Genomic DNA, 23,881 nt, shown 5'->3' with positions numbered 1-23,881 from the left:
CGACAACTGAAAAGCCATGAAAGCAACTACCTCACGCATGATTTGGAGTTAGCATCAGTAGTGCACGCCTTGAAGACTTGGAGACACTATCTGATGGGGAAGCACTGTGAATTGTTCACTGACCACAAGAGTCTGAAGTATATATTCACTCAGAAGGAGTTAAACCTGAGACAGCGGAGATGGTTGGAACTAATAAAGGATTATGACCTGAGTCTGCAGTACCATCCCCGCAAGGCTAATGTTGTAGCCGATGCATTGAGCCGCAAGGGCTATATAAATGGACTGACGGCAGGAGAGTTACCGCCGGAGTTGTGCAAACAGTTCAAGGACCTGAGACTCGAGATTGTGCCTGAAGGAAATCTGGCCACATTGGAAGCACAGCCCACTTTGCTGGACAGGATCAAAAAAGCACAGAAGGGTGACTCAGAAATAAACGAGATAAAAGAAAATATGGTTCGGTAAATGCATTTGTGTGCCGCGGGATCCGGAAATCAGAAAGCTGGTTTTACAAGAAGCTCATGATTCACCTTACTCAATCCACCCTGGAAACACAAAAATGTACATGGACCTAAAGGAACGTTTTGGTGGTCCGGTTTGAAGCGAGACATCGCAGAGTTCATTGCCTTGTGCGATGTGTGCAGCAGGGTTAAGGCAGAGCACCAGAAGCCAGCAGGATTGCTAAGACCGCTGCCAATACCAGACTGGAAGTGGGATAAAGTTGGCATGGACTTTCTCACCGGGTTACCAAGAACCAAATCAGGGTATGATTCCATTTGGGTTGTGGTTGACCGTTTAACCAAGGTTGCCCACTTTATATCGATGAAGACTACCTACACCAGTGCACAGTTAGCGAAACGCTACATATCCAGAATTGTGTGTTTACACGGAGTACCCAAGGAAATAGTTTCGGACAGAGGTACCCAATTTACCTCAAGATTTTGGGGACAACTACATGAGTCTCTAGGAATGAGACTAGAGTTCGGCACAGCTTTTCATCCGCAGACGGATGGACAAACCGAGCGAGTAAATCAAATCATCGAGGATATGTTGAGAGCCTGCGCTCTAGATTATGGATCCAGTTGGGATGACAATCTACCGTATGCAGAGTTCTCATACAACAACAGCTTCGAAGCCAGCATAGGAATGTCACCTTTTGAAGTTTTGTATGGAAGGAAGTGCAGAACACCATTGTTATGGGATGGTGTAGGAGACCGTAGCTTATTCGGCCCGGATATGATAAAAGACGCCGAGGAAAAAGTTAGACTCATCCGAGACCGACTGAAGGTAGCTCAGTCGAGACAGAAAAGCTATGCAGATTCCAAACGTAGGGAGGTCACCTACGAGATTGAAGGTAGAGCGTATCCCAGAGTTTCACCGATACGCGGAGTAAAGAGATTTGGAATAAAAGGAAAGTTAGAACCCCGATTCATTGGACCTTTCAATATCTTGTCATGACAAGGAGAGGTAGCCTACAAATTGGACTTACCGGAAGCACTGTCAAATGTTCACAATGTCTTCCACGTATCGCAACTGAAGAAGTGTCATCCTGAGATGGCCGACACACCACTACGGGATACGATACCCCTAGAAGAAGTCCAGATACAGAGTGACCTCACCTATGAGGAGAAACCGATCAGAATCTTGGATGATACAGCTGAGAGACAAACCCGATCCAAGACCACCAAGTTCTGCAAGGTTCAGTGGGATCATCACACTAAAGAGGAAGCCTCGAGTACGAGATTCATCTTAAGGGGGTTAGGTCTGTAACATCCCAAAAATTTCAAACTTTTACATGTGCATTTCATCCATAAGCATCATGCCACAATTGCATATTTAAATTCAAATTTGAATCTCAAAAGGCTTTAAAAGATTTTATTTCAATTTAAACCCTAGGGTTTTCACCTATTTGAGCTTTGGATCTTCAAACCATTAAGGTTTATTTATAAAAGGGTTTATTGCATAAATGAGCTATCCCATAATTTTTAGAGTTGAAAAACTATTTTATTTAAATAGTTATATAGCACTAAAGGCATTTATAGGGCAAATGTATTTTTATATATTTTATTTGGAGGGGAAATTACTCCCAAAATTTGTATCATGATAAAACATGATTTTACAGATGTTTTGGAATTTATTTGGACCAATTTGGAGTTCAAAATCAAAAGTTATCAAAGAAATGAGAAAAAGGCAAAAAGAAAAGAAAAAAAACGGGAAACCGGACCGGTCCGACCGCTTGGGCCGAACCGGCCCAGAACCGACCGCGCCTGAGCCAGCCCGGCGCGAGCCGGCCCAAACCGGACCGGCCCAGCAACGCGCGCGCGCGCCCGCTGCCACTGACAGGTGGGGCCCACCTGTCAGGGCCTTCTTCTTCCTCGGAAGGAAAACCCCCTGATCCCCGCGCCGCGCCGTCGCCGCCGTGACTCCCACGTCCGCCGATTTGGGCCTTCCCGAAGCGAGCCGAGCACGGCACTATAAAGCCCGAAGCTCCCCGCCTCTTTCCCCTCTGTTTGCCCCTGCCATTACGCGCCCACGCCGACGAATTCGCTCGCCGGAAAAGCTCCACGCCGCCGCCGTTCTCGCGCCGCGCCGACCTCGCCGGTGAGCATCTTCGGCCGAAACCTCAAATTTCTGGAGCCCCTCGTCCATGCGCATCTTTTGACACACGTAGCTTTGTTTTTGCTGCACCCTAGCGGCCGGAACCACGCCGCCCGTCGCTCACCGGAGCTCCGCCGCCCGCCGCCGTCTTCACGCTGTCCTAGGCAAGGCGTCCGACCGCCCAACCCCGCGCCGACCGCGTCACCGTGCTCGCCGTGCCCCGCAGCGTCGACTCCGCCCCTCCCCGTCGCGCCCGCGTCGACGGAGGCCGCCCGCTGCCGCCCGCCCGTGCCGCGCTGCCGCCGGAGAAGCTCGTCGGAACCCTAGTTCCCGAAGGTGAGATCTCGCCCGTCCATGCCTAACCAACGGTTGAGATTAGATCGGGAATAATTCACCTAACCGAACCGGTATGCGCCAATCAGGAGCTGCCACGTGGCACCCGGAATTAGAAAAGGAAAATCTAATTTTAATTCCCGGAATAATTAGAAATAGCACTTTTGCAGAAAAGCCCCCGAAATTTCAAATGATCATATCTTTTAATCTGTTTGGCCAAATTTGTTGATCCACACCTTTCTGGAATCCTTAGGAAGTGTAGAATCTTTTGGCACTGTCCAATTTCCAATTTTAATTTTTAAATCACATTCAAATTACAGAATAAGGTTTTATGCCATTTAATTCATAACTATTTATCTAGGGGTCCTTTTTAATTAAAACCAGTGCCCAAAATTTGTTTTATTATCCTCTGTCCATTGGGACAGAGAAATAAATATTTTTGAATTAATTTATTTGGCTGATGCCAATAAAACCTTATTTTAGGGTTTAAAACCCTAATTACATGTGCTTAATTCTCAATGCTTTGGACCAGTAGATCACCCGAATAAATCAATCCACCCATGTCACATGTTTTGCATTGCATCATGGCATACATATTCTTTTGTTTGTATGGTGTGTTTATGTATGCATTGTTTGTATTGTTTAGTATTCTTGGAGAGCGAACCTTGTGATTGTGACGATTGTTTGAACTCCAACTACTACCAAGACAAGTTCACTTTGATCATATCCTATTACTGTCTGTTTTTAAAATACTTATGCATTAGAGTTGTATGTAGAAATGCATTAATAGGACTATTACTCGTACACTACAACATAATAGCCTTGTACGGACGTCCAATATAGGTAGTAAGGACGTTTTAAAACATCTCTAGAGCATGGTAGAGGCACTTCACAAAGCGTCCCTGGAGCGTCTTCTCACGCACCGTGTCAAAGATTGTAGAGACGCATTAAAAGCATGTCTATTTAAAAATGAGACGTTTTAATTACGTGACTACACACATAAAGACGCTTTTGTAGATTCATGGTACATGCGGTTGCACATCGTCTCTACAAATGTTAAGTCGCTTTATTTGCACACTGACGTTCTACTTTTATTATGTAAAAATGATTTATTATATATAAATTATTGTAATTAATTAGTATTGCTAATATAAAGGGAATTGTACTCCCAGAAATGATAAAACAGGAAAAAAGAGGCATTGCATATTGCATCGCAGGAGAAAATAATATTATACTCCCATGTACTTTACAACTGGTTTGTACAGCAGGAAGGTAAAAAAAATTACATGTCATTGGGAATATTTTTTCTAGCTAATTGTAACTAGCCGAAACCTATCTAGTAGCTTTGTAGTTTCTGCATTGAGAAACCTATACATCAGCTCCCCCATCTTCCCAGTTCCTCTATATTTTCCTTGGCAACCTTTTATTTTGCTTCTTCAACATCCTTGCATAAAGTTTTTCTGCAACGAAAACCAAATATAAGATATACAAGTTAAGTGGGTATAAACTTTCCAAGTAAAGTATTTGTCAAAGGTACAGTATTAAGGAAAAACAATTTAGGATGCAAATACCTCTCAGAGTGAACATGAGGTCACAGAAAGTTCAGTTCTCTAAACCATATGCACATAATTTGTTCTGTTCAACATACATGACTGCAATTATAAATATAGGCATGATCAGTGCAATCATAAATAGATCTAAGCTTAGCTCCGAACAAATAATTGTTGCTAACCCAAGACATGAGAATTGATTATATCAAACTATTCATCCTAAATTTTAAATTAAGGATGGTTATGAAAACACAAAGAATCACCTTTGATGGAGACCAATGTGAGAGACCATTGAAAAGAATTAGACTCGGGATAAACGGGTTAGATTTCCCTTCCAAAATCTGTCCAGAAGTCTGGAACAATTAGTTTTGTCCTCTGAAACCTATCTGAATACAGTAAGAAAAGACACAACATTAGAAAATGGGGAGAATGGGACTAACACTTCCCGTTCTTGTTTATATATGTCTCTGATCTATAAATTAAGATTTCGAGAAAGACTGCAAGGAAATAACAGAAATTTACCATACGAGTGTATTAACATATAAAGTCGAGTATAACTGTAAAAAGAGAATGTCAGTTAACCATACAACGCTCTGTTATGTCAGTATGGGTAAATTCTCACCGTTGCATTGAAAGAGCAAAATTTCTTGTGTTTACACATGAACTGAACAGGTTATATTTGTTAATTTCTCGGCTGATGAATCTGCAATAACAAATACGGAGTAACATCATACCTTTGAGTTATCAAATTTGTTCAGCGACTGCTGACAGATCTCATGGTGACCCGCCCTTTGGCCTCCAACGAGCCACACGTGCCGCGGCCGAAGAGGGCCTGGTCGAGCCGACGGACAACGCCCTCGCAGGGGGGCAGAAGGAGGCGCCTGGCATCAGAGTCGTGCCGTCGTGGGTCGTCGTGGTTCTCGGTGGCAGGGCCAAGACCGCTAGTGCCGCCATGAGAGCAGGGGGCAAAGCGCTATGGCCTGGGGGAACAGGAGGAGGAGGGGAAGAGGTGGCCGGAGAGAGAAGGGCTGGCCTGCCGGGGCAGCGAGCAGTGGCGGCGCTAGATTAATCTAGGGTGAGATCTCGTGAGGGAGATGGGTATTTTCCAGAGTACTCTTTTTTTGAGAGAGAGAAAACACATGTTTTGTCGGGGCTTGGGACATGGGACCTGGAATTAGAGATGTACTCTGATTAATGGGCCTGGGACCAAGAACATGGGACGACCAGGCATACGTCTCATAAAACGTCTCTATTTACCGGCTGATCTCTTAAGTAAAGACGTAAAAAAAAAGCGTCAGTAATAAAACGTCTGTACAGGACTATTTTGTTGTAATGGTATTTATGCTAGCTATGATTGACCTACTAGCTATAAGGTTACCTTTGCCATGAATTCTCCATCAATAGCCATCGTGATTAGTATTGCTTAGCCATGCTATGTTAGTAAACGTGGGAGGGAATCTCAATCACTGTGAAATGAAGATGTGAAGTATTTTGGAAACTTGACAAAAACAACCCTAATGAACCATCCTGGGTGGACTGCTTTGAGATTTGAGATGTTATGCGACGTCAGGTCCATTTCTATGGGTCCCTCTGAGTCGAGTCTTCGTGGATTTGGAGATGGATCGTCCAAGGACGTCTCTTCCGTGGATTCGGGGAGCGCTTGCGTCGCAAATGTGGAATGCCACCTGGGGTATCAGAGACTGGACTAGTTTCCTGTTTATTAGCTTTCAGTACAACCACAAGCTAAATGGGCTCTGGCTGGATGGAGTAAGAAATATGAACCCAGATCCAAGGGATTGTACTGAGGTAGTTGTGTAGGTGGGAGCACGGGTCCCTCAGGTGGTTTGGGCGAATATGTTCTGAAAATTCTTGAAGTCGATGCCGTTGCTGCTCCACCCGGAGGACAGCAAGGGATTAACACGTCGATTTCTTGTGGGGAATGTGTACCACCTCTCGAGAATGTCAAACTAAGTACTTAGCCGTGTCCCCGGTTACGGACAATTATGAGCAACTAGACATTGGGGGTTGTAAAGAAGGTCTCACTCATTTCAATTTCTTAAATAAAATGAATGGTTTAAACAGGGTAGGGGCACTTGATGTTTCTACTCAATGTGCTCTAGGTTAATAGGAGCATGGGTGTTTCTACCCCGTGTCCATTAGTTAACAATTTTGTAACTTTCAATTGTAGTAGGATAAACTATGTTTTGCTGCCACGCCATAAAGCCTGAACTCCACTATACCTCAATTGCATATACTTGGTAGGATCTGTTATAACTTCCAGGTGAACTTGCCAATACATGCCATGTATTGACCACGTAGTGGCTGCAATTAATAATGCGGGTGAATCAGACGAAGAGTGAGGTTCGTCGATGTTCTTTGGGTCATGTGCTTACATTCCAACATGCTCTCTCCTCTGGGAGTAGATGAGGCCCATTTGCTCTACCTTTCCGCTGCGGTTTTATGATACAATGTTATCATGGTTTTGAAACAATATTTGCTTATGCTGGCCTAAGAGGTCATGGAAGTTTGTAAGTACAATTAAGTTCTGGATGATGCGATGTAATAAAGTACATTTGACCTTTGTATCTTGGTATTACATCTTGAAACTGTGTGTGCTAGTGAGTCGATCCAGGGACTAGCACAAATAAGCACAGAGATCGAACCCTGATAAGGGGGGGGATCGCTTCAGATGGTATCAGAGCAAAGTGCTGCCTGTAGGAACGTGACCCTAGCTGGGATTAGGATAAGAACAACACCATAAGACCAAACCTTAGGAAGATGCAAAGATGTTGGAAGACGAAGACTGGGGGGCTGAGTGTTTTCCCCTCAGTGCAGCAGTAAAAAACTTTATAACACCGCTGTTTGGTAACGGCCGGTTCTGCACCCTACGGGTGCGCTGGGATAATTGCTAATCAAAAGGATAATGCGAAGAGTGGCCTTAACTTTCCTGTTTAAGGGGGAGGCTATAGCGGAAATCTCGCACCCACTACTCCGTCTGTAACAGCGGGGTGTGTGGGATGGCGAAGAGACGCGGGCCCAAGGTGAGTCGGGACCCACACGTCGGTTGGGGCGTAGCCCGACAACCGACCAAGGGAAAGTTCGTCCGGGAACAGGTGTTGCCGGCCCACGCCCTGGGGCTACTGTCGCACTAGTGGCACCCGGGATACCACCGTTGCACGACACGTGGGTCGCATCGCTGAGTTCCCGGGAGGATCTCACCCCGGGCGGCAACGTGCAGGCTGCCCGGCAAGGTACCAGCCCAGAAGGGCTAGCGGGGCTTCGGGGAATAATCCCGCCTGGGCACCTCCCGGGAAGGCACTTGCCGGGAGGAGGTGTTCCCAGGCGCAGGTTCCCGCCGTGAGGGCGAGGCCGAGCGAGCAGAGCAGCGGCGCCACGTGGGCGCGTGCCAGGCGCCCAGTGTGCAGTTTCGCCAGGGCAAGGAGTGAAGCGCATGGCGCATTTAATGAGCCGACAGGAGGGGCGTTATCCGTCTAGTCGGACGAACAGTGGCTGTCCAGTCCTATATTTTAGGCCCTAGACCCCTAGCCGCGGGGTTGGCGCTCATGCATGCATGCCAGCGCACCGAGGAGGAGCTGCCCAAGCTCCTTGTTCGCCACTTTTAAACCATGCACCGTGGCGCCTGTGGTATCCCCTTGACTATAAAAGGAGGACTCCTGCCAACGGTGAAAGGGTTCGTTCGTTTTTTCGTTGGTTCGTAGTTGTTCGGTTCGCTCGATACACCAGTAGTAGCCCGAAGTAGCAAAGAGCACTTAGCCAAAAAGAGACCACCTGAGGGCTTCCTCGGCAACCTGTAAACAGCCGATTTCATAGTAATACAAGCTCAGACAAGCAGGACGTAGGGTTTTACACCGCAAGGTGGCCCGAACCTGGGTAAAAAGTGTGTGCATGCGTTCTTGGTATGTTCTTACACCTCGCATTGGTCCCGCCGGCAATCGCCGGAGCGATCCCCATAGCCCACTGCCGAACCTAAAAAGGGGGTGCCCGTGCATCCCCGGTGTCGGAGCCCCGTGCGACGACACCACGATTGTTCCTCTCGTGTTGGTGTTGGTGCCTATGGGCATTGCCTCCCTGATGGCCGTGTCCATTTCCATGATAGTGTTCATGGTGGCCATTTCCTCCATGGTTGTGGTGGTGGTGGCTTCCATGCTTGATCATTGATGAACTACCACTACCCTCATAAGAGGTGCGCGGCTTCTGGTGCGGTCCAGTGTTAGTGCTTCCATGGTGATGCCTTCTCTTACGGTTCTCTATCTGATTTATCTTGTTCTCCAGGATAATGGCTTTGTCTAGCAGGGACTGATAGGTTGGGACGTAAGCAACTGTTAGCTGAATGGCAAGCTTGCGTTTAGTCCATCCAAAACTTCTCACGACGCTTGGCATCAGTATCAACGTCATCAGGTGCATAGCGGGACAGCCTGTTGAATACCTCAATTTATTCCGACACATTGCGAGTTCCTTGCTTCAGTTGTGGAACTCCTTCGTCTTCAGGCTTAATACTCCCGTAGAGATGTGCGCGGTGCGGAATGCATCCTGGAACATCGCCCAAGTAACCTCCTCGATCGGGGTGGTGATCAGGTAATTCTCCCACCATACTGCTGCTGGTCTCTCCAACAAGTGCGCTGCAAACTTCACTTTCTCAGCATCTGTGCAGTCCACAGTCAATAAGTTCTTGTTCACCGAACGCAGCTAGTCATCTGCCACTATGGGTTCGGTGGAGCTGGTGAAAGTAGGTGGATGCAAACAGAGTTCTGGTTGTTGGTGAAAGTAGGTGGATGTTGGTGAAAGTAGGTGGATGCAAACAGAGCTGATGAAACCTTGTAAGCATATCCACTTGAGGTGGTGGGTTGTGGTGTTGGTTATTCTTATTGATGTTCTGGTTGTTGGTTATTTGCCAGGTTACCAATTGGAAAAATTGAGTCGGAGCTGCCAACAGAGTCTGCATGGTCACTGCATTGTTGTTCTCTCCCTCATGGTTGTCACTGTTGTTGGTGGTATGGCTATTGTTGTTGGGGACACGTCTTGGAGGCATCTGTTTAGAATAGCATAGATGAGAAATAGATAGATGGGGTCTAAAAGAACCTTAACCCAACAACAAGTAAGCAAGGCATAGCAATCACCAAAGAAGTAAGATCCAACAAGCAAATAACTTGGTTCAGGCATCCAAGCCCAAGAAAAGAAGTTCAAAAAGGAAACGAACAAAGTTTTGTTATCCAAAATAATTTACTACTATTATTTGTGGCCATCAATAAAACCAAAAGTGACAGCTCACATATTACGTCTACCGCGACTAACTATGATGGTTCCGATGCTTTGAAAAACCTTCAAAACTGGATGAGAGAGTGAAAGAAGTGGATGAGGATAGAATATGAGAGTTTTTGAAAATAATTTAGTTGGGCAAATAGGTACCTAATAAGGTAATTCCAATCTAAGGGTCACGAACCTACAGGCAACACAATGCTCTGATACCATCTGAAGCGACCGCCCCCGTACACGGATTCGATCTCTGTGCTTTTAGTGCTAGTCCCTGGATCGACTCACTAGCACACACAGTTTCGAGATGTAATATCATAGAACAAAGGTTTCAAGTATTACAACGCATCATCCAGAATTTAAAAGTACTTATAAACTCGCATAACCCCATGGGTTAGCTCGAAATAAAACAATTGTTTAGCAGCGGAAAATAGAAGATACAAGGGCTACATCAACACCACGGTGAGAGCGTGTTGCAATATAGGCCCGTAACCCAAACAAGCAGAACGTACTCTTACTCTTCGTCGGAGCTTCCTGCATCATTAAACGATGCAGCCACTAGGGTCAATACATTGAATGTATTGGCAAGTTCACTAAAAGTTATATCAGAACCTACCTGGTATATGCATAATGTGGCAAAGTGGGGTTCAAAGCTATTTGCATAAAAGCTTAGTTGTTTAATCCTATCTTTTAATTCAAATAATTTTATCACTATTGGACACGGGGTAGACACACTCATGCTCCTATTAAACTAAGGACATTGAGTAGACACATCAATGCTCCTAAACCCAAGTTCAAACCTTTCATTTATTAAGAAATTAGAATGAGTGAGACTTTCCTTACAGCTCCACATCTAGTTGCTCATAATTGTCCATTACCGGGGACACGGCTAAGTACTCAGTTTTGACGCTCTCGAGAGTTTGTATACATTCCCCACAAGAAACCGACGGGTTAATCTCTTGCTGTCCTCAGGGTAGAGTAGCAACGGCGTCGATTACGAGATTTTCAGAGGTAATTCCCTAAACCATAAGAGAATCACGCTCCCCCTACACATTCTACCTCAATACAATTTCTCGGGTCTAGGTTCATACAACTTACTCATGTCTCACCAGAGCTCATATAGCATTGTGGTTGTACTGGAAGCTGCTAGATAGGAAACTAGTCCAGTCTCGGTTACCCCAGGTGGCATTCCACAGTTGCAACGTAGGTGCTCCCAAATCCACAGGAGAGACGTCCATGGACGATCCCTTCCCGAATCCACGGGAAGTCGACTCAGAGGGACCCATAGAAATGGACATGACGCCGCTAATCCTCAAAATCCTCAAAGCAACCCACCCAGGACGGTTCATTGAATTAATTGTTTGGCCTTAATCTAACAAGACATTTCATATCGCCAAAAGCATAACAATAACATAATATAGTAATTTCCCCCACGATACTATCATAGCCTAGCATTCAACTACAATCGATGGCAATTTGGTAGCAAGATAATGGCGAGGGTAAACTATATTACCTGGGATTTATAGCTAGCATAGAGGTACGAGTAATATTCCTAATGCATCTAATAAAACAACTAGTGCATAGTAAAATATTTAGGAAAATGATCAAAGTGAACTTGCCTTGTCCAAGGTTGTGGTCGTTCTCGCACTCTTCGCAACAACAAGGTTCACAAACCACACAATCTAAAATAAAAAAAAGCATACACACAATAAACACAACATTCAATACAAAAACATGCTATGATGCATATGCCATGACGATGCACACTTGGTTACTTCCAATTGCATCTTGTTTAGTTTTCTGTTTTGAAAAGCTTCACAAAAGATTTGGACAGATTATACAATAAACAAAAGATAATTATTATGCATGAAACAAGGATGGGCTTTAATTAAAAGCTTATATTGTTTTTGCAAAATATAGAGCAAGATTCAACTTGTATGGCAATATCATTTATAAAATAATTTTCTCGTCTGGTCCTAATGGACCAGAGCACATGCTTAAATAATTTTACAGCAAGCTAACATGCTCAAAACTATTTTGAAATAATTCTTTGAAATTTAAACCATAGTTAAGCATTCTGTAATTTGCTTCTGGCAAAGTTGTTCAAAATTGAAATTAAACTATGCCAAAAGATTCTACAAGTTGTGAGGATTTTAGAAAGGTGTGGATCATAATTTTTGGACAAATGGTTTAAAAGTTATGATGGTTTGAATAATCGGGGGCTTTTCTGCAAAATTTACAATTTTAATTCGACCGAAAATATGATTAAAATTGCTTGACACGTGGCAGGACGGTATTGGCTCATACCGGTTCGAAGTTAGGGTCTTATGCCGGCCGTATGATTGTGATCCAAGGGTGAGGATTAGGGGGCCTTACCGGGGCGGCGCGGGCTGCCGGAGACGGAGAGGAACGCGGCGGCGGCGGTCGGGCGGCGGCGGCATGGCGTCTTCGGGCGGCGGCTGGGCTCGGGAAAATGGGAAAGATGGGCGGCTCGGCGATGCGGTCCCGGCAGCGGCCTTGGCTTCGGGCGGCAGCGGTCGGGCGGCTCGGGCAGACGGAGGCGGACGGCGGTGAGCACGGGCGGCGACGACGTGGTAGCTGCGGCAACCAAACACAATTTCATCCGCGTCACGGAGTGCGCATGGGAGAGGAGAGAAGGAAATAGGCGGGCGACGGACGGGAGACTCACCGGAGCGGCGGCGAAATCGCGAAGACGGCGGCGGCTGAAAGCTTTCTTCGGCGAGAAATTAAAGCGTGGAGCGAGAGAAATCGGGCAAGGGAGTTTGGGGAAAAGAGAGAGGCGGCCAAGAGCTTCAAACTGACGCGCGCTGTTTCGAAGATGTGGTCGCGTGGCCGGAGAAATCGGGGTGGCGTCGTGGGGTGGTTCGGGCGCGTGCGTGGCGTGGACTCCGGGCGGCAGTTGGAGAAGAAGGGGGGAGTGGGACCCACCTGGCAGCGACAGAGCGCGTGGACGCGCGGAGCTGGGCCGGTCAGCTCGGTCCGGTTCGGCCGGTTCGGCCCATTAGGCCGGGCCGCCCTCGGTTTTCTTTCTTTTCTTTTCTTTTTTTTTTCTTCTTTCCGTTTTCTTTTCTATTTTCTGTTTTTGAACTCCAAAATTGATTCAAAGCTCCAAATTACTCCAAACAAAATGCAACAAAATTTGTAAAATCATATCTTCATATGATCTAACTTTTGGAACAAGAATTTTCTCAAAATAAAATATTTAAAAATACATTTTCCTATAAAATGGCCTTTAGGGCTTTTTAGGCTATCAAAATAAATTATTTTTCAAAATAATTTCAAAAGCCAATTTATGGGATAGCTTTATATAAGCATTAAATCCCTTTTTATGCCAAAACCCTCATGGGTTAAAATGCAAATTATTCAAAAGCAGAACAAAACCCAAATTTAAACAAAACACTTTTGTATAGGGATTTTCTAGGTTAATTTTAGGGTTTTCAAATGTGATCAAATGCAAGGGTGACATGATGCTTATGAAATGAAATGCACATGAAGGGTTTTGAAAATTAGGATGTTACAGCTGGGCGGGTGCCAACAAGCTGGGGTCGGATGAGAGCAACGCTCGCCACCTACCTCCCGAAAAACGTTTTGGTTTCGGGAGCATGCATGGTGGACCGTGCACGCAGCAATCCCCACTGTCTATTTCTCTTCCCTGATTTGGTTTCGGGCCTCTTGACCTTCGGAATCGCTTTCGAACGTCTTCAGCCAAAACTAGGGGAAAAATTAAACGAAATCGGGATGATCCAAGTATAGTTTTGGGCTTCTATGGTATATTTTTTGAGCTCAGAATTTTTCCTTGGTGTTGGGCCCAAATATTTCGGTGGCTTGATGAGCAGGTTCACTGGCAGCCCAATGACCTACATTAGCTAAGAAGCGAATTGCCTAATTGATTAACGAAAAACACAAAGAAATCACAAATCATCGTATTGATGAAATCTGAGACCTCGTTAACCTATGAGCCTCTCAGTCCTCATAAACTAAAACACAAAGCTGTCCCGTTGTCTTAAGGTATGGTCCACCTCATATCCTATGTTACTCCATACAAATTTAACAATGTTTAATACTTAGTTTGGATTCAATATGAAACCCACTTGTGATATATGGCAACACTGTTCATCAATTAGAACATCTACTTGCATGGATAGAAGAAATCTTCAAATTAGACACCAAGGAAACTACCGTAATTTCATGGATGACCGCTCCAACATGGCTTGTTTTTTTTAGAACGTTTCTTTGTTGGCCCGCGCTAGGCGGCGGCTGGGTGTCAGGAGAGAAAATATCGTCCGCCTCTAGAACAGTCAGATTTTCACGAGTGCCGTACGATCATACCGCATGAATTCCCGCACATTGCCAGTCGCAGTTGCGACTCCTGTGGCAGCGGTCGTGCCGGTCGCCTCATCTCCTGTTCGCCGCGGCGCCGGGGGCGTCAGTAAGTAACGCCTCCTGTTCGCAGGACCACGAGCCGCGGATGCGGTGCCGCCTCCCGTTCACAGCACCGCCGCCAGGGCTCGCAGCAGCACCGGCAGCTGTTTCCTGTTCCTGGATCACCGGCCGCTCGTGCTGTTCGCAACACCGGCGGCCGGCGGTTGCAGCGGGGGCCAGTCGCAGCATCTCCGTCTGTATGACGGAGCACCTCAGCCCTAGCACCGCTGCCGCCTCTCGTTTGCAGCACCTCCGGCCGCCAGTCACAGCACCTCCTGCCCGCCGGTCGAGCTGCTCCAGCCGCACTGGCATCGCTTCCCATTCGCAACACCGCTGGCCGGCAGTCGCAGCACCTCCAGGCGCCGTTCGCAGCACCGCGGCCGTAGCACCGCCGCCGCCTCTTGTTTGCAGCACCTCCGGTAGCCTGTCACAACACCTCCGCCCGTAGGTCGCAGCACCGTCCGCCGCCGTTCGCAGCATCGCCCTCGCTTCCCGTTCGCAACACCGCCGGCCGGGAGACACAGCCGCACCGGTTGCCGGTCGCAGCAACTCCGGGGGCCGTTCGGAACACTGCCGCTGCCTCCTGTTCGCGGCGAGACCGCCCACCCGCAGTCACGGCAACACCGCCGCCGTTCGCAGCAGCACATGCCTCCAGTCGTAGCATCGTGGGGCGCTGGTCGCAAGCCTCTGCAGCTCCCATGTGCGGCAGCATCGCCGAAGAAACATCCCGTCGAGATTGGAACAAGGGGAGAAGAGGAAAGTAACAGAGAGGGTGGGGGTGGGGATAGATAGAAGGAGAAAATAAGAAGTGTACGGGAGAAAGAGTACGTGGTGCGGGGTCGCTTTTTTTCTGACACGTGTCAGACACGGAAGGAGGTCGACGTGAACCATTTGATCGGTCAGTAGATAACAATCTTTCCCTACTTTCTTTCGAGTACCCCAAACCTTGCTTATAATCTCGTGGAGCTCGGTTTTCTATTTTTTCAAGGTTCTATTTCGTTAGATGGCAGGTTAGGTTCTTGGACTGCTACCGGAGAAATTCCAGCGAGTGTGGACTGCTTCAATTATGGGTTTTGGGCTTGTGCACAACGGTAGGCCGAATGCGAGGAGGCGATGCGCTCTTCTCAAAGTTCTGAAGGCCTGAAGCCGCTATTGCTCCCGGGATAGCTTCTATCGTGTCGTCGAAAAACCAAAGTTGAGTGGCATCTCACCCCATGCAAAACCGAACCGGAAACCGAAAACCGAAGAAAAATAACCGAACGATTTTCGGTTTCGGTCCGATTTAGGAAAGCCGAACCGGATGACGACTGGTTTTTTCGTTAGAAACCGAACGGTTTTCGGTTAAACCGAATTAACCGAAACCCACCCTATGAAGGAAAATATGCGTGTGTGAGGAGTTGAACTCGTGACCTCTGCCTCACTTGGGCTAAGCGACGTTTGTTAATATCCTAAGGAAAACACGTTTTTGACTAGTTCATCTGTCGGGCTTTCAGGTTTGGGCCTATTTTCCCTTGTACTGTTGCTATTGGGCCGGGTATTACGTGCAATATGTTGAATTGGCAGAGTATACTAGTCAGTAGCATTATACATGCTCTTGACAACATATTGCATATTGGTGTTTGAATTTATGTGTGACAAAACGTTATGTGTTGCTCAAAAAATCATGTCAAATTTGGTTATTTTGGTTATTACCGAAACCGAATGGTTAAAACCAAAACCGAACCGTATTTTTATACTTAACCGTATAACCCAAGTATAACCGTCTTAACCGAGTAACCGTACTAACCGAACAGAACCGAACCGAAAACCGAACGCACATCCCGAGGAATGGATGCGAGATTCCCCTGTTTCATCCAGCATCGAAACTTTGCATTCTTTCTTCGATTTCAATCATCGATTTGTCGCACAGCGGTGCCCATGCCTCTAGCACGAATTCCATTCAGGTGCTTCTACTGCGCCACGCCATTGTCCGCCCTCCGATGGTCCTTCTCCACCTCCCTCTTGCCGCCGCCGACCCAGGAACAAACAAAGGAGGAGGCTAACTTATGACACCTAAAATTTTGCTAGACGACAACAATACAATAGTAAAGGTATGTAGTCATCGTTGGCCCAAACACTTTAATGGTCTCTAAAAAAGTAAAAAGAATCATAAATCATGGATAGAATCTCTCGGTCTAAATTAAACACAAGGTTTTAAATCACGCGTTCACGTACAAAAATTTAGCACCTGATCTAAACTTATCTGTTATATAATAAAGAACTAATGCGAAATTAGAGTTTAACGTTAATTTCGTGGCAACAGTCATAGCGTCGTGCAGAGGTTTCTGTGCCACTATAGCGGTCAAATCGCGTGCTACTTGTTTCTACGGTTAAACATAATAGTTAGGCTACCGATGATAGATCAAGGACCGTCTGAACTTTCAAATGCAAGAATTTTTTTGAAGAAACACAAACTACAAAGCACTGCCAAACGCTCATGCTGCACGTTGGAATTGTAGACTGGGATTCGGGACTCGGTTGATTAGGTTGGAGGCGGGTTCTTTTCTTTTCTTTTTTTGAGGGGAACGAGCCACGCGAGTTAGATGACCGTTGACCGATCGATGCACCGAACTAGCGAGCGAGCGCCAGGGCTGCAACGTGGGCTTGTACAATGCTGGGCTGGGGGGAGTGAACGGGCTATACTGGGCTGGCTGGAGGGGCTAAATTGTCCGGAAACAATTATGTGGGCCAGAAATGTAGTATACCATGTATTCATCAGCTGGGCTGGACCCGTGCTACAGCCCGGGTAGCACGGGCCGTAGGCCCGCCCCGCCATCCGCTCCGCTCAAGGACGCTCAGCCCGGAGAATGCACACCACCTGTTCGAATAATTGCTGCTGCAGACCACTCCGCTCCCCGTGCGCGCTCTGAACTCGGCTTTCTTGCTTATCTCGCCTGCGCACCTGTTTTGGCCGCCTCCAGCGACGATGATGCCCTCGCCTTCTTCAATTGCATGTACCGAGTTGCTAGTCCACGGGTGGCGGGCGCCGGGCGGCCGGCCACACTCCGCGCTGCTGCGGCACGAGCCGCCTGGACCCAGCGTTTGTCTTCTTCGGCCGCTTCCTCAAAACGATTAGCACATTGTCTAGTTCCTTCATCTGGCATAGTAATCTTGTCAAGCAACAACCTGAGAGGAACTATTCCTAGGAGTCTAGAGAAGTCTCAGGACATGTTGATGTACAAAGGTTGCGCCTGTTTCCTATATAACTTCTCTGCAACATCACGGATGCCTTCACGGAGGAAATTGATGGCAGCAAATATTCAATCGCATGATATATTTGCTAAATTCGTTTTAGTAGGTCCTGATACTTTAATTTTTCAGCATGCATTTTTCTATCAGTTGCTTTAAGTATATTATAATCCTGGAAGTGATCCATGTGAAGCACTGAACTTAACTCACTGTTTGTCCACCAAAGTACTTGAAGGATACCTCAATTCAGTTCAGTGTGCCACTTTGTGCTTCTGTTGTAATACTCCCTCCGTCCCATATTAAGTGAGTATAAGAGACGTGGGACAGAGGGAGTATAAAAGATGTGGCCATGTAGGTCTATTTTTATCAAATAGGCTATTTGGCATGTGTAGTTTAACTTCTTTCTTTTTTTCAAAAAGAAGAGAAAAATCTCCGGCCTCTGCATCAATCGATGCACACAGCCATCATATTATTAAAGTTCAACACAAAATCATCGTTCAAAGTTACATCTCAAAAATAAAACAAGAGACCAAGAAATCAGCGAGCCTCAAGTCTAAGTCCGGCGCGCCACCCAAACTGGCCGTAAAACTCCCGTGCTACCATCTCCATATGGCTGCACCCAAATTTCATAGACTCCCTGGCCATCATCGGAAGCAGTAGGGACCAGGTATGGAGCCAGTGTGTTGCCCGAAAAATAACCTGCAAGAAATTGAAAGCTTTCTTTTTGTTAAACACCAAATCATTACGACAATTCTAAATGGACCAACAAATCGCACAAGAACCAACAAGTATGAGCGATTTAAGAGATTTCCCCATCCCATTAAGCCAGCGTCCAAACATGTTCGCGATACAAGAGGAGGGTGGGAGATTAAAAGTCACAAAGACAGTTCTCCAAACTAAACGCGCGATCGGACAGTCAAAAAACAAGTGGTGTATTGTCTCGTCTTGATCACAAAAAACACATTTTTGGTAACCATGTCAGTTTTTTTTGACCAAGTTATCTTTAGTAAGCACAACACCACAACAAAGGAACAATGCAAAAATCTTTATTTTCAGGGACATCTTGAGTTTCCAGATCATCTTATGACGAAATTGACAATCATCGTTAATCATCGTTAATAAGGACCTGATAAAGAGATTTCACGGGAAAAAGTCTGGATGTAGACAACACCCAAGAGAATGAATCTGGTCGGTTTACAAGCTGGACTGAAACCAGTTTATCACATAACTCCTCCCAAGCCGTCAACCTCGCACCAACAATGACCCTCCTAAAAGCAATGTTCGGAGGCGTCGCATTCAACACCTCAGCAACAAAGGCCTGTCGGTTGGTCGCAATAAGATAGAGAGAAGGAAATTTATCTTTAAGGGCCACATGCCCCAACCACCTATCTTCCCAAAAGTTTACTGCCAAATCACAATTGACAGAGAACGACACATGAGGAAAAAAATACTCTCGCACACGCAACAGGCCTTTCCAAAAGGGGTAGTCCGATGCCCTCATTGAAACCTGGGAAAGAGTTTTAGCACAGAGATACTTATTACGAAGCAGCTCCAACCACAACCCTTCTCCATTCAAAATTTTAAACAACTATTTGCTCAACGGGCAGATGTTTTTGACCTCAAGGTTCTCAACCCCAAGTCCACCTTGGTCCCGGCGCCGACAAATGACATCCCACTTGGCTAGTCTATACTTACGTTTATGATCATCACATTGCCAAAAGAACTGTGAGCAGGAAAAATTTAATCGCTTCGCAACTCCCTTTGGTACCTCAAAAAAGGACATAAAAAACATGGACAGACTAGTGAGAACAGAATTAATCAAGGTCAGTCTGCCACCACTAGAGAGGAGCTTTCCTTTCCAACTACTAAGCTGTGATTCTATCGTGGCAGAGAGGGCCACATGTTATTTATCTAATAATACATTATGAAACTGTGAAGGCCTGAAGGGAATCAACGGATCATTTGCCATTCTCTGAAATAACTTCAATCACCTGGCTCAACTGTAATTTGCTTTTGTCAGTTCTACTGTCTGTGCTTCTACTTGTACAGTGTCTCATAATGTTCTCGATGTAGAGTGTCTCATAATGTTTCTGGATATGTTTATAGGATCTGGGTGTCGGTATTCCAGAGTTGCCTTCCACGGGTCATTATATGATATGTTTGAGAAGACTTTGTGTATATCCTTGTTTTAGCCTGAAAAATATTGTTTTGCTTTAGTGGTGTTATAACTTTTACTAAATGATTTTCTAGCTGGGTCAGGAAGGAAATTTCATTTTATAGTTTTGGCAGCTTTGAATGATAGATATACGACACGGACAAATATGCTTTCTTATTTTCATTATTTGCTGCACTTATCGTAGTGAACTCAATCACTGAACTTACTTTCTTCAAAACGACTTGCAGTGCCATTTGGCATGACCTCTATAGATTTGTATCCAGGATTAGACCAACAGTTGCAAAATTTCCTGAGTTGTATAACCTGGAGCTGATCCTCTTGTCTTGAAAATTTTCAGGATGCATTCTTGTGTTCACAAAGAGACCTCCGGTGTTACCTGACTCGTGGATTCCAGACACAACTACACAAGGATTGGTCTTCCCATGACATCCGGTCTCGCCGCCAGGTGATTGGACATTACTAGTTTGCTACCACCTGCTGACAGGGCACTAAGTGTTAACACTCTGTCTAGTTTTGTTGGGTGTCCCAGCCAACTTCTTTGGATGAGGTCTACACAAAAGATTGCAGCTCTGACATCTGACGCAGTAATGTGGGTTCAGTGAAAGGGATTTTGTTACGGATAGTGCTCCCGCCAGGACGGGAGAGATAGTTGAGATGCTAGAGAGGAGGAAGAATGGGAATAAATAATATGACCGATTGCCTTGACCGCCTTTTCCTATATTTCTGATTGAGATGACATTCACAGACTCACATATACACAAACATGTGGGAGCCATATCAGCAAAAGGTGAACATGCAAATACCAAATTAGCCAAAACCAAATGATGGTTAGTTTGGAATTTTAGTTCTTTCATTATTTTTTCAGTTTTTCTGTTTCTCAGGCGATTAAGAAATGAGTATTTCTAAGCCACCGCTAAGAACCACACGGTCTGATTATTAAGACTTGTGTTAGAACAAGCGGATGAGAAGATCATCATGGAACAACTATTATTTTGGACTGAGGAATACTCCTTTTTGTGCGATCGAGATAGGCAATCAGAGGGGGGTGAATGATTGCGCGGAAGCAAATTAAAACTTTTCTCGAAAGTTCAAACCCTAAATCACCTTTCTGTCCGTGATAGTAAAACAGCCGTAACTTTTGATTGTATTAACCAAAAAATATGTACGAGTATGCAAACGAAAGGTATTGAAATTATCTAACCAACGCCACAAGAATCAGATCAATCGGACTAGCCAATCAAAACATATGATCAAGACAGTAACAGCTGACAGAAAATTACGAGAATTAATTTATAATCGATTTCGAGGAATAACAAGAAAGGTGAAGTAATCACGATCTTTCCTTGATCGCGTGATAAACCTGCAGCAAAGTATTATGAACTCGTGACAAACCTGTAGCAAAGTGTTAGAAAGATCTAGCACGAATAATCCACGAAGATCCAAGAAGAACAGAAATGACACCGCCAACGAATCTCTTGATAAGTCCAAACAAGATACATCTCATCACATAAGTATCAATATTACCCAAAGTATCCACATCAATGTTTTATCTAAAACACTTGCCAATGTTACACATCACCTATGATTTCACAATCTCCCCCTTGATGAAAACATTGGCAACATCTCCTTAAATAGCAGACATTGAACATTGATTGGCACACACATTCACTTATCTCTTAGATTTTTAAGGTTTTGAAAAGAAAACGAAAAAACATCGAAATGTTGAAGAAACACCAATAAAGGTAAAATATGGTATGTATATGTGTTGAAATCTCTCCCCCTTTGACAATGAATTTCATCAAACCACACAAAAATATGTCCCCGTTTTAAAAAATGTTTCTTTAAACTAGAAGAGATTTTTTTTGTGTATTTTGTCATATTTCATTTATTTTTTGTAATGAGCATTATGAAACATCATGAACATGATAATTGTGCATCCAAGTCATGTAAAAAGTAGTTGTACTCGATATGTATATAAGTATGATGTAATCTACACATGACTAAAAATCAAGTATTTTTACGGTTTATTGCAAGACATTGTGTCCCTCTGTCAACTACATCAATAATTGAATACAAAATAATTTGCAGCACATTACGTTACAGAGCACTTTATAAAAACATAATATTTATTTTCATTGAATTTATATGCCAAGTCAATTCAACCTTGTCAAGCCTATATTTAAAACACCATGCCAAGCCTATGTCCAAAGTGCAATGATTAACAATCAGTAGCTTAAGGCAATGGTAAGCAATCAGAAGCTTAAGACAAAGGTTTCAATAAACACAACAACTTCTAAATTCATACCAAAGTGCAATGGTAAGCAGTCTCGTCAAGATGTAGTGCGACATTGCCATATTTATTTAGTAAAATTGCTTCACACCACGTGTCTTTGTATATTTGAAACCTTGATAACATTATATTTTCATCATTGCTAGTAATTAAGTATCCAAGACCAAAATAGTTAACAAAGTTTAACTATGACAGGATTTAGTTCAAGTTATCATTCGTATTAGAAAGTCACGTGATAGACTACTTCATACGAGCATACATATAAATAACAATGTCCTCAAAACATAAACGTGGTTGCAAAAATGTCATTTCAGGATGTAATACAATGCTCATTACTTTCTCAGATTTTTTTTATTTTTTATTAAATATAAAAGAACGAAAAAGAAGCAACTGAAAAGATATTTTGCATATCATACAAAAAGAACAAACTCCCCCTCAACCATCCTAAATGGTTTGATTACTCCAAGTTCATCTCGAAGAAAAGCAAACCGAGAAGAATCCAATGGTTTGGTAAAAATGTATGCCAATTGACGTTCAGTATCTATAAAGTGTAGCACAACATTTCCTTTTTGAACATGATCTCTAAGAAAATGATATCTTATATCTTTGTGCTTAGTTCTAGAATGTTGCACCGGGTTTTTAGCAATACATATAGCACTAGTGTTATCACAATAAAGTGGTACACTTTCTATATTAACCCCATAATGTTTCATTGTAGCTATTATCCATAAAATCCGTGAGCAACAGCAAGCAGCAGCTACATATTCACTTTCAGCAGTAGATTGTGCAACAGAACTTTGTTTCTTAGAAGATCAAAGTACTAAAGAGTCACCCAAAAATAAGCATGTACCAGATGTACTCTTTCTATCAATTCTACAACCTCCAAAATTAGCATCCATAAATGCACGCAATATAATACTAGAGGAAGCAGAAGCATAATGCCAAAAGTTTGGGTGCCATGTAGATACCTGAAAATCATTTTGACAACTTGTAGATGTGATGCGCGTGGGGAAGCTTTAAACCTAGCTTTGTTGCAAAAAATAACACCATCCTCATTTTGTTTGTTTTTAAAATGCAACGTGCACCAATAAGGTTATGACCTCTAAAAATATTTCCTCCCCCTGAACATATGTTCCTGCATTCCAAATAAGAGAACTTTCGCCACAAAAGTAGAAGTACAAGCATCTCCATAAGTTACACTTTCATTTAGCCCGAGATGCACGTGTGAGGGAGGAGAACCAATTTTTATCACCGGTCATGTGACGAGAACAACCGGAGTCCACTAGCCATATGTTCCCCTTCCTCAAGCGAAAGTGGCTACACAAACACACGCCGAGATCTCCGTACTGGGGTTAGATAAAAAACTTTTAGGTATCCAGTACTGAGATACACGACGAGTAGGCAAAGCACGAGTTTCCTTATACATTAGGATATATTGTAAGCGTCTCGTGGAAGTTGAAACGGAAGGTGAAACATTCACCCTAGGCACATAACGGTGAGCAATAAAATTATCATTAGCATAACGTGCCTTGAAGGAATTAGACCTAGCTTTTCTTTCCTTTTTAATTATTCTAGCTAGTTTAAAACAAGAACCTACACCGTGTCCAGGTTTATTATAATAAGTGCAAGTGTACCTAGTTGCAGGTTTAGCATGTGATGTATGAGCTACATTTGCACTTGTTGAAATATCATTAGACATGATGCCGGCAGATTTAAAAATCACATTGGATTGCTTGTTAGATGTTTCAAAAATTCCATTGCCAAGTGAGTTAACAATAGTGGGTGGATTAGCCTTAAAATGAGCATGCGTATTAAAACCAAGTCCGCTCTTGTTTTTACTCACTTTAGAGTTATCTAAGATCATATTCAGATTTTTGTGCCCGCTAGAAAATTTCTACAAAGATGCGTGTAAATAATTAACTTGAAACAAGGCAATACAATTATCACAAACACCATCCATGATTTGTTTTCCACTTTTACAATTAGCGCACAAAG

The 23,881-nt window shown here is 44.3% G+C and overlaps 1 long non-coding RNA gene across 2 annotated transcripts; it reads right to left on the bottom strand.

Moving 5' to 3' along the window:
* Positions 1–4,171: 4,171 nt before the first annotated feature.
* On the bottom strand, positions 4,172–5,620 carry LOC104585301. 2 transcript variants are annotated; one of them, XR_732949.2, is made up of 4 exons: positions 5,213–5,620; positions 4,742–4,864; positions 4,500–4,580; positions 4,172–4,388 (listed from the first exon to the last, which is right to left on the bottom strand). It is a non-coding gene; the product is annotated as an uncharacterized LOC104585301 (long non-coding RNA). The 2 variants fall into 2 exon arrangements; XR_732948.3 differs by having other exon boundaries at positions 4,742–5,615.
* Positions 5,621–23,881: the final 18,261 nt, after the last annotated feature.

The sequence above is a fragment of the Brachypodium distachyon genome, chromosome 5 (assembly GCF_000005505.3).
Source record: "Brachypodium distachyon strain Bd21 chromosome 5, Brachypodium_distachyon_v3.0, whole genome shotgun sequence".
Classification (NCBI taxonomy): domain Eukaryota; kingdom Viridiplantae; phylum Streptophyta; class Magnoliopsida; order Poales; family Poaceae; genus Brachypodium; species Brachypodium distachyon.
The sequence above is the reverse complement of the archived record's forward strand: the minus strand, read 5'-3'. Positions and strand labels throughout refer to the sequence as shown.